This window comes from Serinus canaria, chromosome 6 (assembly GCF_022539315.1).
Source record: "Serinus canaria isolate serCan28SL12 chromosome 6, serCan2020, whole genome shotgun sequence".
Lineage (NCBI taxonomy): Eukaryota > Metazoa > Chordata > Aves > Passeriformes > Fringillidae > Serinus > Serinus canaria.
The window spans coordinates 35,144,557-35,159,427 of NC_066320.1; the positions used below are offsets into that span (position 1 = coordinate 35,144,557).

The 14,871-nt window shown below is 49.2% G+C and overlaps 1 long non-coding RNA gene across 1 annotated transcript; it reads left to right on the forward strand.

The window, feature by feature from the left end:
- Positions 1-950: 950 nt before the first annotated feature.
- On the forward strand, positions 951-4,694 carry LOC127059787 (uncharacterized). The gene is made up of 2 exons (XR_007777935.1): positions 951-1,280; positions 3,023-4,694. It is a non-coding gene; the product is annotated as an uncharacterized LOC127059787 (long non-coding RNA).
- The last annotated feature ends 10,177 nt before the right edge of the window (positions 4,695-14,871 follow it).

A 14,871-nucleotide genomic window follows, 5' to 3' on the forward strand; every position in this document is an offset into this window, starting at 1 on the left:
CCATGACAGTAATCTGTTCTGTTCAAGCTGGTGGTTTTTTGACACCTTCATTAGCCACACTCTTCAATACTTAGTCCTGGGATTAGTTCCTGTTATTCTTTCAGCCTTATATCCAACTTTCCACCCCTTTTCTTCTCTCTGTCTGGTGTGTCTTTTGTGTACCTTTTCTTGTCCTGTGTGCTTCCCCTCCTGTTCCCTTTCACTGCTTTACTCTCTTGTTCTTGTTTTTCTTTCAAGAAATAAACAATCAATATTTATTTATTAAATATTACTCAATCCCTCTCCTCTACTTTTTGTTTCTGTCTCCCTCTCTGCTTGCATCTTCATTTCTCCTCCTTTCTTTCTCTCCTTTTTCTCTTGTTCTACACCGTGTCTGTATTTCTTTGTTCCTGCCACTGTCCTTTGGCCTGTACCTGTCTGCACCTGCGGCCCAGTCCTTCTCCCTCATTGTACCCTCCTCTTGGTAAGCCTCTGACCTGCTGTCCATGCCTCTCTTTCTCCATTCCTCTGCTGTGCCTGGCCCGCCTTTCCCCACCTGCATGTGCCATGGTCATTTCCTCTCTCAGTCCTTGTTTCCCTCTTCATCTCTGTAACCCTCTGTCCTTACTGTATGTGTAGAACTCTGTCTTTTTCTCTGTACTCCTCCATGTCTCACTCGTGTTCCTTTTTTATTCTCTGACGCTCTGTGGTGCTCCCCGTGCCATTGTTCCTCACGGAATCTTTGGGTCCGTTTGCTGTCACTGTTCTTTTTTAATCCATCTCTGTCATGCTACCCATCCCAGGGGTGTTTTGTTTGGTTGGGTTGGGGTTTTTTGTGGGGCTTTTTTTTTGTTTTATTTTTTGGGTTTTTTTGTGGGGTTGTTTTTGTTTTGTGGTTTTGTTTGTTTGTTTGTTTGTTGTTTTGGTTTTGGGTTTTTGTTTGTTTTTTTTTTTTGTTTTTTTTTTTTGTCAATTTCATCCTACACCCCGTTCTTTTTTCCTGTGTCCTCTCCGCTGTCAGTTCCTGTTTCTGCCTCTCGCCTGTGACAGCGAGGCTGGGGAGGAACCTCAGCCCTTCTTGGGGCTGCCCCCTCTTTCTTGTTGCAGCGGAGTCCCTTTATGGGGGGATGTACACGTGGAAGGGGACTGAAAGAAGTGCTGCGCTGCTGTCCAGGGCAATTTAACACGTTCTGTGCCTTCTTTGGGGGTAAGGAAAAGAGGGTGAAGACTCGGGGCTATGGTGTCATTTGGGGCACCCCAAGGTCCCTAGGAGAGGGAGCCACACTGCGGTGGAGGAGCAGGTGAGTGGGGACCGAGGAAGGCGGAGGGGGGGGGGTGTGTCAAGCTGAATTGCCCTCCCCCAGAGGGACCCAAAGCTGCTAGAAATTTCACAAGGAGGGGTGGGTGTAGAATACACCTGAAAACTTGAACCTGTCAAGTTTTTCATTTTTATAGGTATTGGCAAATAATAGGCATTTATCTCTGAATTAATTCTCTCTATCCACTCATTTGTAAACGGGAAACTCTGACTAGAGATGGGTAGTAGTTTTGAACCAATCAAATGCCCTTAAACCGTAAGAACAGCTGCGGGGCCTGAAGGGAATGGAAAGGGCTCTCCGGCGCCTTTTACCTCCGTTCTCTGCCCGCCCCTAAAGCGCGCCGGGCTGAGCTCGGCGGTACTGCTGCCGCCTTGTGGACAGAGAGCGGTACTGCCGGCCCCCGACCCAGCGCCAGTTTTCCTTCCAGTTGTAAAACCGCAAACATCGCAGTGTTCCTCTGACACCAGCGGTTCTAGGAAATAGAGCTGTAGGTGGCCTTGGCCTCCCTTAGGCCCTCATGAGGTACCTTTTCGTTACAGGTGCTTGTGCCATAGTTTGGATTCTGCTTCTTAACATTTCTAGTGTGACAGAGTTTACCATAGAGACAATCTGCCAAGGGGCAGCACTTTGGGGGGCATGGCTGTCCTGGGTGTGTATTCTGAACTCCTTCCAAATGTTAGGTTTGAAGTATTTCTTAGGAAAACAGCAATCTTTTGTGTCTGCATTTGAGGTGTTGAAATTTTGGGTTCAGTTTCTTGAATCATGAATATCATAGGATTCCTCACAGATGACAACTGCTAGGAGCTATGGCTTTTCTTGGCCTTGCATTTCAGGGGCTGTCTCCAAAGTGACCTACAGACATTGGAATGGAAATCTTTATTTACTGTATAAAAGAATCACTCCGAAGTATTGGCCAGGGTCTAAATGTGCCATACTCCCTTTTAAAAGTACCAACATCACATGATTTTTCTCAGATTAAAGCTTCTGTGGAGTGGGATCTGCCTGGCTCTTGAGACCTGTGTGTCTCCTGTGAACTCGTCTTGCCAGAAGGGCTTGCTGAGTTTTCCATTGTGTGGAAAAGAGATCCCATTGGAGCCTGAAGCCTCGTGTTTCCTGTGATATTTCCACTAGAATTGCAAACTTTGCAGGATTTCTGATAGCAGAAATTTTCTGGGAACTAGGATTCTGGCTGGATTTGGGTCTCGGGACTCTCAAGTGAAGTGACCTTGAGGCAATAGGGCATGCAGATTTCCTTGCTGTTGAAAAGAGCTATCGTTTGCACCCAGGAGCCATGGTCTGAATGGGGGTGTCACCTCTTAAATTTGCAAATGTCACAGGAATTCTTATAAATGAATGCTGCTAAGAACATAAGGTCTGTCTGGCTTTGGACTTAGAGGTGCCTCCTCTAAATTGGTCTTCAGATGCTAGGTTGGAAAGTGTTCCTGCATATGCCAAATAGCCCTTGCTATGCAGTTAATCAGCTTCAAAGTACCATCAAGTTGCTGCCCCTGCAAAGATTTTGACACAGCCTGATTGTGGTGTCTCCATTTCGCTCCACCCCCCTTAGCAGGTGCTTATGGTTGTACGGGGAATCATTGTGGAGCATGCCAACACAGTTCCAGCCTGGGAACAGCACCTGTATTTTACCCTAAAATTTCTGTCCCGTTATAACTCCTGTTGGGATACAAAATTAACTTCTCTATTTCCTCTGATTTTACCCCCAGTCATCTTTCTATACAAACATTGATCCACTCTCCAGAGGATTATTGTGAGCAGATGTGAGTTCTGCTGTCCCTTTGGACTGAGAAAGACAGAGGTTTTTTCCCCAAGTTCCTTTTGAACCTGTCCTGCACCTGTTACAAGTCCTCAGTCTCCTGCAGTTTTGTGGGTCAGTAACATGTAAAACAGCACAACACCCTGGCACGCTCTGCTCATGAGAGGAGATGAGAAGAATCCTTCTGCTCACACCAGACCTGCAGCTGCCAAACCTCACCAAAGCACCTGAGGAGCCCCCAGGGACTGATGGCACAGAAGGGAGGTGATGGAGCACAGCACAGCAGGCAGCCTGCCCTCCATCCAGGTGTGAAGAAGGCAGGGCTGGGAACTGCCAGCAACATCCCACCAGGTCTGGCTCATGGTGCCACCCTGAGTGTTTCCCCTGCCTCTGGGCAGTCCCAGCTGCTGCAGCTCACTTGACAGAGACTCACTGCCTATCCTGTGCTTGGCTGCACTGGAGAGGATGAAGCCGAGGACAGCAGTGGTTGCCTTCACATCCCCTGACTGCAGACGGGAGGGAGGGTGAGCTCTGTCACCTTGGGACGGCATCCGCAGACTCACTGCTGCCCATCTCTGGAGCATGGCTCCACCTGGGGATGGTGGTAAGGACAGCAGTGCTCACCTAACTTTGCACCTGAGGTCAGCTTCAGGATCTTGTCATACTGTGGGAGAGCGGAGCTTCTCAGTAAACACCAGCTAACACACTCGCTACCAGTATTAACACTAACAATTCTTACCTAAATATTAATACTAATAACATTTACTATGCATATTATTAATGCTAGTAGAGGCCAGTACCATTCCTAACGCTGAGGCTTGCATGAAGAACACAAAATTAATTAATGTTACTGATTATGCTATAGTGGTGTTGAAATACTTGGCCTCCACTGCGGTAACTCCACACTTACCTCGATGGCCTCCCCCAGCAGGTCCTGCAGCACCTGGATGCAGATCAGCTTAAGTTTCACTGATGTGATAAACAGAGTTCACTCTTTAAATTTTTTAAAAGTTTAATAAAGGATAAAAGGACAAAAGAATCCAGCACTGGGGTGCTTCTGGCACACAGCCAAAGAGCACAGAGGTAGCTTAAAATCATGTTCACTGTATATGGTTACATTGCTGGGGTTACATGCATATTCATTAGCTTATACATTATTCAAACATTCCTTTGAGTTTTTGATGTTCCAGGAACTCTCTTGTTTGGTTTTAACCTCTGACTTGGCTGCAGAACATTCTGTAAATTCGGTCTACGTATTTTATTTTTTTCTGTGGTTTTATCCTGTTGCTTCACACTCCCTGATAACACCAATAAGAGTCGATAAATCCTTCCTGCATGCTTTAGCTCTTTTTGTCACTGTTACCAGTTGGTAGGGCCAGTCTGCAGATACAAGAAAGAGAATTGCTTTGCACCACTCTCTGAGTTAGTTACATAGAAGTATTTTAGTTTCTATTTTAACATTTTGCTAAAGCCTACGATATATTTATCACGCTACTATTTATATGAAATATACACCCATACATAAACTGGCATATTACACTATACAAAGCAGTTAAAAGTAAGTATAAGTTGTACCATATCAAAATATTTGTGATGCAAAAAGCTAATCTATGAATGTGAAAGCCAATATTGTTTTATCATCTATAATATCGGACGACTGAGGGGGAAAGCGAGGGTGAGCAGCGGGCCCGCAGCAGGCGCAGGGCGGGCAGGGGGACGCGGGCACTTAACGCTGGCCAGGGTGCTGATCTCGGCCGGTCGGGGCAGGCCAAGTCCCCGCAGAAGCGGAAGCACTGCGGGAGAAGAGGCGCCCAGAGCCCGCAGCGGGCTCTGCACGCCTTCCCCACTCCCCGCTGCCGAGCCCCCTCCTCACCATATCGCCGCCGCTCCCTGGTCCGCGCTGCTGTGGCAGAGTCCGCCTTTGCGGCCCGGAACCACTCCCGCGCTATACCCCTCCCTGCCCCGAGTGCCGATGGGGCGCTCCGGCAGGGGCTCTGCGGGGGTCTTTTCGCCGGGAGCTGGGCACGAGAGAGGGCCGGAGAAGGGGACGGGGTGTCTCGCGAGCGCGACCCAGAGCGCCCGCGGGCCCTCCGAGCAGCCCGGGCTCCGCACCACGCTCCCACGGGCAGCACCCTCACGGCTCCCAAGCCTGCCAATCCCGGCCCGCCTTTCTCCGCCCTGTCCAATCACAGCCGCTCTTTCAATTCGGGCGTGGTCCCGCCAATCTCAGCCCGCTCAGTCGCGGCCCGGCCCCTCTGCCTGGTCCCGCTCCCCCTACGCCTGAGGCGCCGCTCCCGCTACCGCCGCTTTCGGAACCGGCGGAGCTGTGTCCCCGCTGCCGCAGCCTCGGCAGGCGCTGTTGGGGCCGGGAAGGGCGGGCGGGAGCTTCCAGTTCAGGTCCTTGATTAGGTCCAGTAGATTAGGTTGTGTGGATTTCTCCCAGGGAAACGGGCAGAGGGCGGGGAGCGGGCGGGCTCGGACCCTGCAATGGTGGCGGCGCGAGCAGGGTTTGAGGGGACCGCGGGGGGTCTCGGAGCCGAGCGCGGCGGGAATGGGCGGGCTGGGATTGGTGGGGCCGGCGCTGCCTCGGGTTGTGATTGGCTGGCTGGCCCGGCCCTGGGGGATAAATAATGTGCGTTCGGGCGGCAGAGGTGTCAGTTCGGCAGTGAAGCTGGGGTGTACTCTTCGGTGCGTGCGGATGCGCGATTCGTGGGGCGGCGCTGCGCCGGGGAGTCAGCTGCGGACGGGGCACCTGCGGCAGCTGATTCGGGGAGCGCCGGTGAGCACGGATGCGACGCTTGCGGCAGTATCTGGGGGCCGACGCCCTGCGCAGCTCGGGTAGGCGGTAGCTGGTGTGGCGCCTGGAGTGGTGTGGGGGGGACTGGCTGCTGTTACTGAGTGCCGGGAATTAGACATTTCGCGGGTTTTGGATTTAAAGTAACGTTCAGAATACCGGGAATAAAATTGGCCTTTTGCATTTTTATTACTTTATTTTGTTTTTACTTGTAATAATAATGATTTCCTTTTTTTGTTTTGTGGATTTATTATTTTGCTCATATTATTGCATTTTTTTGTTTGTTTTGTTTTCTTTACTAGATACCTGATGTTAATTCATTAAGGGTTGTGGGACTGGGGTGGAAACACCAGTTGTGAGAGCAGTGGGGACATAAAGCCCCCGGGTGTGGAATAAGGACTTTGGCATGAGTCAGGCCCAAAACAGTGTGGAGTGGTGGAAATGCTGGGGCGGGATAAATGCCACGGGAGAAGGGCACGGAGCTGCAGTGCAGGGCCAGCAGGACATGGCTGGGGGTTCCCAGCCCCTGCCCCGTGGTACCAAGCAGAGGCCGAGTGTGTGGGGACTCAGAGGGTTTGAGGGCCCAAGAACCAGCCCAAGGGTGATGTTTGGGATGGGGGAGCAGGAACCCAGTGGCTATTCCCAGCCCCTGGAACTGCCTGGGGGCACATGAGAGGGTCTTTGTGCAGATGCTGGGCTGAGGCCTAGGGTGGGGGAAGGTAGATATTGGGCTTCAGGCCTCAAGTGTCCCCAAAGTTTATGGATCCCATTAGGCTGGGTGTGACAGCTTCTAGAGACATTGAAATGATGGCAGTAACTGATTTGTGACCTTATCAACAGCCCCAAGCTGCAGTGAGAAGCAGAAGCAGCTTTTAGCTGCAGGCAGTAAAAAGCAGAGGAGCTGGAGCTGAGGCAGCAGAGCTGGAGGAGACAGAAATATGGTAGGGTTTGGGGTAAAAACCCTGTGCGGTTGGGATAGAGAATGTGGAGCTGGGAGGTGAACTCCATGTTCGGAGCTGAAATTGCTGTAAGGGCTGTGACTGAGCTCAAACCACAGAGAGCTAGAGCTAAAACAAAGGTCCTGCCCTGAGGAGCACAAGTAGCATTATGTGGCACTGCTGCGGAGATGTTGAGGAGGAAGTGGAACAGAAGAGCTGGCAGTGAAATAAAGCTTGTGGGACTAGAGCTGAAATCACTGGGGCCAGGGTGGGGAATGCAGTGCTGCAGGATCAATCACTGCTGAAAGGGATACTCACTATAGATCTGGAGAGTAATCATAGATTAGGACACACAATGAAAAAGCTGGAAATAGAATAACGTCTGCCAGAATGGGGTGAGAATGGTGTTTCTGGATCTGGAGGTAAAACCTCTCAGTTGCACCCAAATCCAAAACCCAGTTGTCTCAACCCAGAGCAGATATGCCTGGCGCAGCTGAAGATGGAAGGAGAGAGCTGGCGGTGAAATAAAGCTTGTGGGCCAACAGCTGAAATCACTGGGGCTGGGAAAGGGGAACTGTGGGGTTGGGATTGAGACTGCGCATGGGATGGGAACTGTAGGGCTAACATGGAGACTGTAGGATTTCTGTGCTAAACTCGATGTAGGCCTCTTATATTGATGCTAGTGTTGGGTGTTGTAACTGAAAATAGAATAGGTTGTGTGGAACAGAAAAGGGGGCTACAGCCTTGCACCTAAATACCCCGCCGATGGCAGGATACTGCATGCTGCCCTACTGCAATTCGAGAGCTCTAGCAGAAATCACTGTCGGGCTTGGAAGGGGACTGTGGGGCTGTGACTATGAATGAAAATGGAGAAGAAACTATGAGGCTGAGAATGGGGCTCTTGGCATTGAGGCGAAAAGAGACAGGGTCTCTCACAGTGCCTGGGGATTGTTAGGCAAGAGATGAAATCATTGCCTGTCTGGGATCAGGGCTGAACACGGCATAGGAACCATAGGGCTGCCAAAGGGACTGTAGTGTTCTGCCAAAACCACTGTAGGCCCGTGCTATGGTGAAAGTAAAATAGGTTGTGTGAAGAGGAAAAGGGGGCTGCAACCTTGTGCCTGAAAACCCCATCGATGCCAGGATATTGCCTAGGTCTGTGATGGCACCTCTAGGGATTGAGCAGAAATCACTGTGGGGCTGGGAAGTGGATTGTGAGGGTGGGACATTGAATGGAAATGGAAAAGATACTAGACCTGGTAATGGGGCTGTTGGCATCGAGGTGAACTTATGCAGGGGCTGGCACAGTGTCTGGGGATTGTTGGGCTGGAGCTGAAATCATGGTAGGGCTGGGCAATCGATGCTGGTGTGGCCTTAGAAACCCTTGGGGGGAGCTGAAATGTTGCAGATCTGGAGCCAAGGGCAAGATTCTGCCCTTTGAAGCTGGAGAATCATGCAGCTGGAGCTGGAAGAAGAGAGCTGACAGTGAAATAAAGCTTGTGGGTCAACAGCTGAAAGGGCTGAAATCAGTGGGCCTGGAGTCATCATTACCTGTCTGGGATCGGGGCTGAACACGGCATGGGAACCATAGGGCTGCCACAGGTGTCCCTGTGTTCTTTTGCCGAAACCACTGTGGGCCTGTGACATGGATGAAGGGGCTGGGTATTGTAACTGAAAGTAGAATAGGTTGTGTGGAGAGGAAAAGCAGGATTCAGCCTTGCACCTGAAAACCCCATCGATGCCAGGATATTGCCTGGGCCTGTGATGGCACTTCCTGGGATGGAGCCAAAATTGCTGTGGGGCTGGGAAGTGGACTGTGGGGCTGGAACTTGGAATGAAAATGGAAAAGATACTAGACCTGTAAATGGGGCTGTGGCCATCGAGGTGAACTTACGCAGGGGCTGGTAGAGTGTCTAGGGATTGTTGGGCTGGAGCTGAAATCATGGTGGGCCTGGGATATCGATGCTAGCGTGGCCTTAGAAACCCTTGGGGGGAGCTGAAATGTTGCAGAGCTGGAACCAAGACCAAGGTGCTGCCCTTTGAAGCTGGAGAATCGTGCAGCTGCAGCGTGCCACCCGAGGGGCTGGGTGTTCTTAGTAGAAGGGTGAGTAGGAGACTTGTTGGGCTTGGCTTTGGCCGCTCTGCAGCTAAGATGATGCAATGGTATTTGGTGTTGCTGATTGTAGCTGAGCAAGGGACCAGAGCCCCGTGACTGCAGGAAATTCCCAGCAGGTGAGGCGGCCTTCCTTGGCACCAGAGGTGGATTCTCATCCCTGGACGTCCAAGAGATAAGTGGAGGGCTGTGACACATGGAGGGGATGAAAGCGAGGTGCTGGGAAGGCCTTTTGAGCTGCAGCTTTGGAGGCGTGGATGTGCAAGAGGTGGCCCCTTAGGCCAGGTGAAGTCACACGGTGCTGAGGTGCTCAAAGGATCAGTCACCATGTGCCTTTGCAGGGGAAGCATCAATGGTGACTGTGTGTTTACAGCATTGCTCTTTGCCTTTATTTCTAGGAAGTAAAGCCGGATATGAGGAGCCAAGGTAAGTGGGTAAGGTGAGCATCCATTCCCCTGGATGAAAGCAGTTGTTATTGCGCAGGTCTCAATTTCTGCTGCAATTTGTGTTCAAGTGATTATGTTTGGGGGTTTTTTATGTATTACTATGTTGAGTCTTAGTTGTGTTAATTGTTTTAAATTATAATTTTTTACACTTTGAAGTAATTTCTTTGTGGTTTTGTGGTCTTTTGTTTGGTTTATTTTGTAACTAAATATTATACAAGTATTTTTTGGTAATGATTTTAGTAATTTTAATTGTTGTGTTTTAACTGTAATTTGTGTAAGACTGCATAATTTGTAATTTTTTAAGAGTTTGTTATGTATAGGATGTTTTGATTTACAATTTAAAGTTTGTGAGGGATAAAGTTAGGTATTAAGAGGTATGCTAACTCAGTTTTAGGATTGGATTTTTAGGATTGGTGACCAATAAACACTGTTTTTGGATGTGTGGTTTTATTGTTACTTATATATTTCGTTTCAGTTGCAGAATTGTTCATCGTGGGGTTTTTTGTTGCGTTTTAAATAAGTTTGACACAGTGAGTAGGAATCTCCTGTGCTTTGTTTTTTGTTGAAACAGAAGCATAACTTTTTCTTTAGGTTTAGGCTTCTTTAGGGAGACGAGCCGAGCCGACCTGAGCCGAACGGAGCGAACGGAGCGAGCGGCTCCGAGTTCAGCCGAAAGGAACCGAGCTCCGCCGAACGGAGAGAGCGGCTCCGAGCCGAACTCCGCCGAAGAGTCGAATGCAGCCGAAAGCAGCCGATAATAGCCGAGCGCCGCCGAGCGCAGCATCCCGGGCAGGGCGGGACGCCGGGGCGGGCTCGGGATGGATCGAGGGCCCTGGGACCATTCCCCGCCTGTCCCTACCTCCCAGCCTTTCCCTTCCCCTCCCGCTTTCTTCCACAGCCCGACCTCCCTCCCTGCCCTTTCCCTTCCCCTGCCATCCGTCCTCTCCTCCCGCCCCCCCTTTCCTTCTTTCCCCCGGAGAATAAAGCCCAGAGGGCAATAAAAATGGAGCCTATGAGGACAAAAGAAATTGAGGAGAGGGAAGCAGCTACTTTTCTTTTATTGTCTGTGTTTGAACTGGGGGGGGATCTGCCTTCACTTGTGGTTTTAAGGGTGTCGATTGAAGGAAAACCTGCCTTTTCCAGGCTGTTAGGGGTATCACAGGGGCGACAGGGAATCCCTGCGTTCTAATTTAAATGGAAGGGGGAAAATATTGTTTATAAATAAATATAAATATATGCGATGAGTATAAATATAAATAAATACGAAATAATAGAAATCGATACAATACATAATACAAATTATATATATCATGTAATATATATATAGTAATATATATTACATATCTAAATATAGCACATATAACACTGAATATATAATAATGTAGTAATAAATAATAGTGAATATATTATAATATCGTATACAACCACTTAAGAATTTAAATATCAAAAATATAAATCTCAAAATATTAAAATATAGTTTAAAATAAAAGTATTTTTTGTTTTTATATGGTAACCGGCAGAGTTTTTATTATAAAATTATAATAAAGGTAGATATGTAAGCATGAAATATATCATAAATACACAAATATATATATATAAAACTATAATTTTAAAATAATGTATTAGCAGTACATATGATATAAAATATAAATAATAAATTATATTATTACGTTATGATGTGTATTATATATGTTAATAGCTGTAATAAACCGATACAAACGATAAAAGAAAATGAAAAAAGTATGAAAATATTTAAATATAGTTTAAAAGAAAGCTTTTTTGGTTTTTATTTGGTTAGAGGCAAGGGTTTTATTTTAAAAATATGAATATATATGTTATTTTAATATTGTTATAATATAGATATATAAAATCAATATATAAAATTACAAAATAATAAATATTAATATTAAATATTAATATTATCAATATTAATATTTATTAATAAATATAAACATTAAATATTGATATTTAATATTAATATTTAATTAATATTAATATTAATAATATTAATAAGTATAAATAAATATAAATAATAGGAAGATATATAATATGGAATAAAAATTACACTATACATCACTATACATTTAAGATGTGAATATAAATATGAAAAATATAAATTTAAAAAGTTAAATACTGTTTAAAAGAAAGGGGTTCTTTTTTGGCTTTTATTTGGGTAGAGGAGGGGTTTCATTTTAAATAATATAAGCATTATAGAAATATAAATCTAAACATTAAATATATAACTGATATATAAAGATATGTATACAAATAGAAATATCAATATAGAAATAGGACTAGATCTAATATAGATTATAAATCAAATTATGCATCAATATACATTATAAAAATAAACATAAATTTGAAAAGTAAAAATATAAAATATATTTAAGTGTTGTTTAAAAGAAAGGCGTGTTTATTTTGGTTCTTTAGGTGTTAGAGACGAGGTTTTTTTGGTTTTTTTCTTCCATTATTTTTGGCATTTATTTCAGAGGAGTTTTGGCGGGGGCCGCCCCCGTTATCTGTCGCCGCCTTCCCCGCCCGCAGCCCCGAGGCGCGCGGCTGCCCCCGGCTGGGGTGGGCGGCGGTGCTGCCGCCTTGTGGGCAGAGCGCGGTACTGCAGCCCTGCGCAGACAGGCCGGCGGGCGCCTTGTTGGGAGTGGTGCGTCGCGGATGTCGCGGACTTTCCCTGACCTTCTCAAAATGGCAGACAAAAAGGGCGGGAAAATTAGGGCCCCGCGGTCCGTCTAACCGAATTGCCTGCATAGCACCCCTACGGCGGCGCTCCTCCTCCGGGATTTTCTGTGGCGTTTCAAGTTCCTCGAACGCGGGCTGTGAGCTCATCGGCGCCTCAGACTGGCGTTTTTAATGGATTTCGGACAGGTATCTGTGTAAACGCCTCTCTCTGCCGGGGTCCTCTTAACGGCCATATTGGGAGTGGCGAGTCGGGAATGTCGTGGACTTTCTCTGACCTTTTCAAAATGGCAGACAAAAGGGCGGGAAAATTAGGGCCCCGAGGTCTGTCTAACCGAGTTGCCTGCACCGCACCCGAAAGCGGCGCGGCCCTGAAGGGATTTTCTGTGGCGTTTCAAGTGCCTCGGACGCGGGCTGTGAGCTCAGAGGCGCCTCAAGCGGCCGTATTTTCATGGATTTCGGACAGGCATCTGTGTAAACGCCTCTCTCTGCCGGGGTCCTCTTTGGCGGCCATATTGGGAGTGGCGAGTCGCGAATGTCGCGGACTTTCTCTGACCTTCTCAAAACGGCAGCAAAAAGGGCGGGAAAATAAGGCCCCGCGGTCTGTCTAATCAGACTGCCTGCACCGCACCCGACGCTGGCGCGCCCCGCTGGGATTTTTTGCGGCGTTTCAAGCGCCACGGACACGCGCTGTTGGCTCAGAAAAGTCGCGGGCGTTTGTAATTTGGAGAGTTTTTTTCAGGCATCTACGTAAACGCCTCAGTCGGTCGGTGGGGGGGCGGGGGCCTCGTTTAGTCGCCATGTTGAGAGCGCCGTGTCGCGGACTCGGTTGACCTTTTCAAGGTGGCGGCACAAAGGGCGGTTAAATCGAAGTTCCCGGTATGTCTGCCATCTTGTGGACAGAGAGCGGTACTGCAGCCCCCCAGCCACTGCCCTGCCCGTTGCAGCCGGGTGCCGGAGGAACGACGGCTGCCGAGCGAGGGAAGGGCGAGGGGCGGGAGCGAGCGGCGGGTGGGGCATTGCCCTTAAATAGAGGGGAAGGGAGAAACGGATTCCGGAGCGCGAAGGGACACGGTGGCTGAGAAAAATGGCGCGGAGGGGAGGCCCGGCGGGGCCGGTTTCGGCGGGCGGCGGAGGCGCGTTCGCAGCGCTCCGCGGGCCGGGGGCAGCGGGCAGGGCCGGGCTAGCGGCGTCGGAACAGGGCTGCACCCCCCGAGCCCCGGGCGCGCCCCTCTCCAGGCGGTGGAAGCGACGGCGTGCCGGAAAATCCCGGCGGGGCAGCGCCGGGCGGTGTGCAGGCGGCGCAGGAGGCGGAGCGGGGTCCGGGCGCTCTCCGCCCTTTCGGCCGCCGCCTTTGGAGGGTCGGGCCAGTCGCCCGTCCCGTCCCTCCGTCTCCCTCTCTGAGAGCTTCTCTTTGGCTTAACAGGTCCGTGCCAGAGAGTGGGAGAAAGGTCCCTGCTGCTTGCCATGTCCTGGGTGGTCCTTGAGTTCTGACCTCCGCCGGATAGGCTGGTAAGTATTGAATCGATGGGAATGTGCTTATATGTATTTAGTGACCTCTACAGATTTATTCCTCAGGTTTTTTGAATTCACAGAATCATGGAATAATTCAGGTTGGAAGAGACCTGCTGCCGCGTGCAGGGACATCTTTCCCTAGAGCAGCTTGCTCAGAGCCTCATCCCAGAGCAGCAATGGGCCGTGAACACTTCCAGGCACCGGGCAGCCCCAGCATCCCAGAGCAACCTGTGCCAGCCAGGTGCCAGAGGAGGAAGAAAGCCCTTCCCACCGGGAGCAGAGGCTGCTGCAGCTTCGTGCAATCCCGTGTCACCGAGTGTGTGAGACAGAAAGGCCCTTCCCATGGAGGGATAACAGCACTGAAAGATCTTTTTCAGGAAAAGCAGAGCAATGGAACACCAAAGTAGCCTTTGGTTCTTCCAGCAGGTTTGGGAACAACTTGAAGGAGGAGCAGAGCTGGCCTGGTGCCTGCCAGCTCTGCAGGCAGTGGGGATGGAGTTATCTGTCTTCTCGGCCGAGTCTTTAAAAATGAGGCGCTTTTCTGTAGCTCCTTTTCAAGCATTACATGAAAGTTCCCCCTAGAAGTCCAAAGGCAGCTGTTTTCTTGGCAGAAGGAAGTTGGGAAGACTCAAAGGAGGCAGAGACATCTGATAAGGCTGGATAAAAATCTTGGCTGACCTTTTTTCCCCCCTCTTCCAAACAGCCGATTTCGAAGCACTCTGCAGAGACCTGCCCTGGAGGAAAAGCAGAGCCAAGGACTGAGAACTGACAAGTGAGCTCTGGTGAGGACTGCTGCTCCCCCTGCCTTGGTGTGGGACCTCCTGAGCTCCCCTTCCTGTGCTGTGGGGGAAGCACAGGAAAAACCCTGTGGGGGTTTTTCTCCTCTCATCCAGCCAAGCCAGAGACCTCCTAGGGAACAAGCAGGTAAGGTTTAAGTACTGAGATCTCCCAAGTAAGAAGCGACATGACAAAAGGAAATGGCCTCAAGTTGCAGCAGGGAAGGCTTAGGTTGGATTTGAGGAAAAATTTATTCACTGAAAGGGTGGTCAGGCCTAGGAGCAGGCTGCCCAGGGAAGCCCCCATCCCTGGAGACATTTAAAGGATGTCCAGATGTGGTGTTTAGGGACCTGATTTGGGGGTGGGACTTGGCAGTGCTGGGACAACAGCTGGGCTCAGTGACCTTAGAAGGCTTTTCCAGCCTAAAGGATCCTATGGTTCTGAACAGCCTTGACCCCTCTGGCTCAAACACAGCACCTGGATACAGAGGGAGGGAGGGAGGGAAATCCTCTCTTCACATGTGCC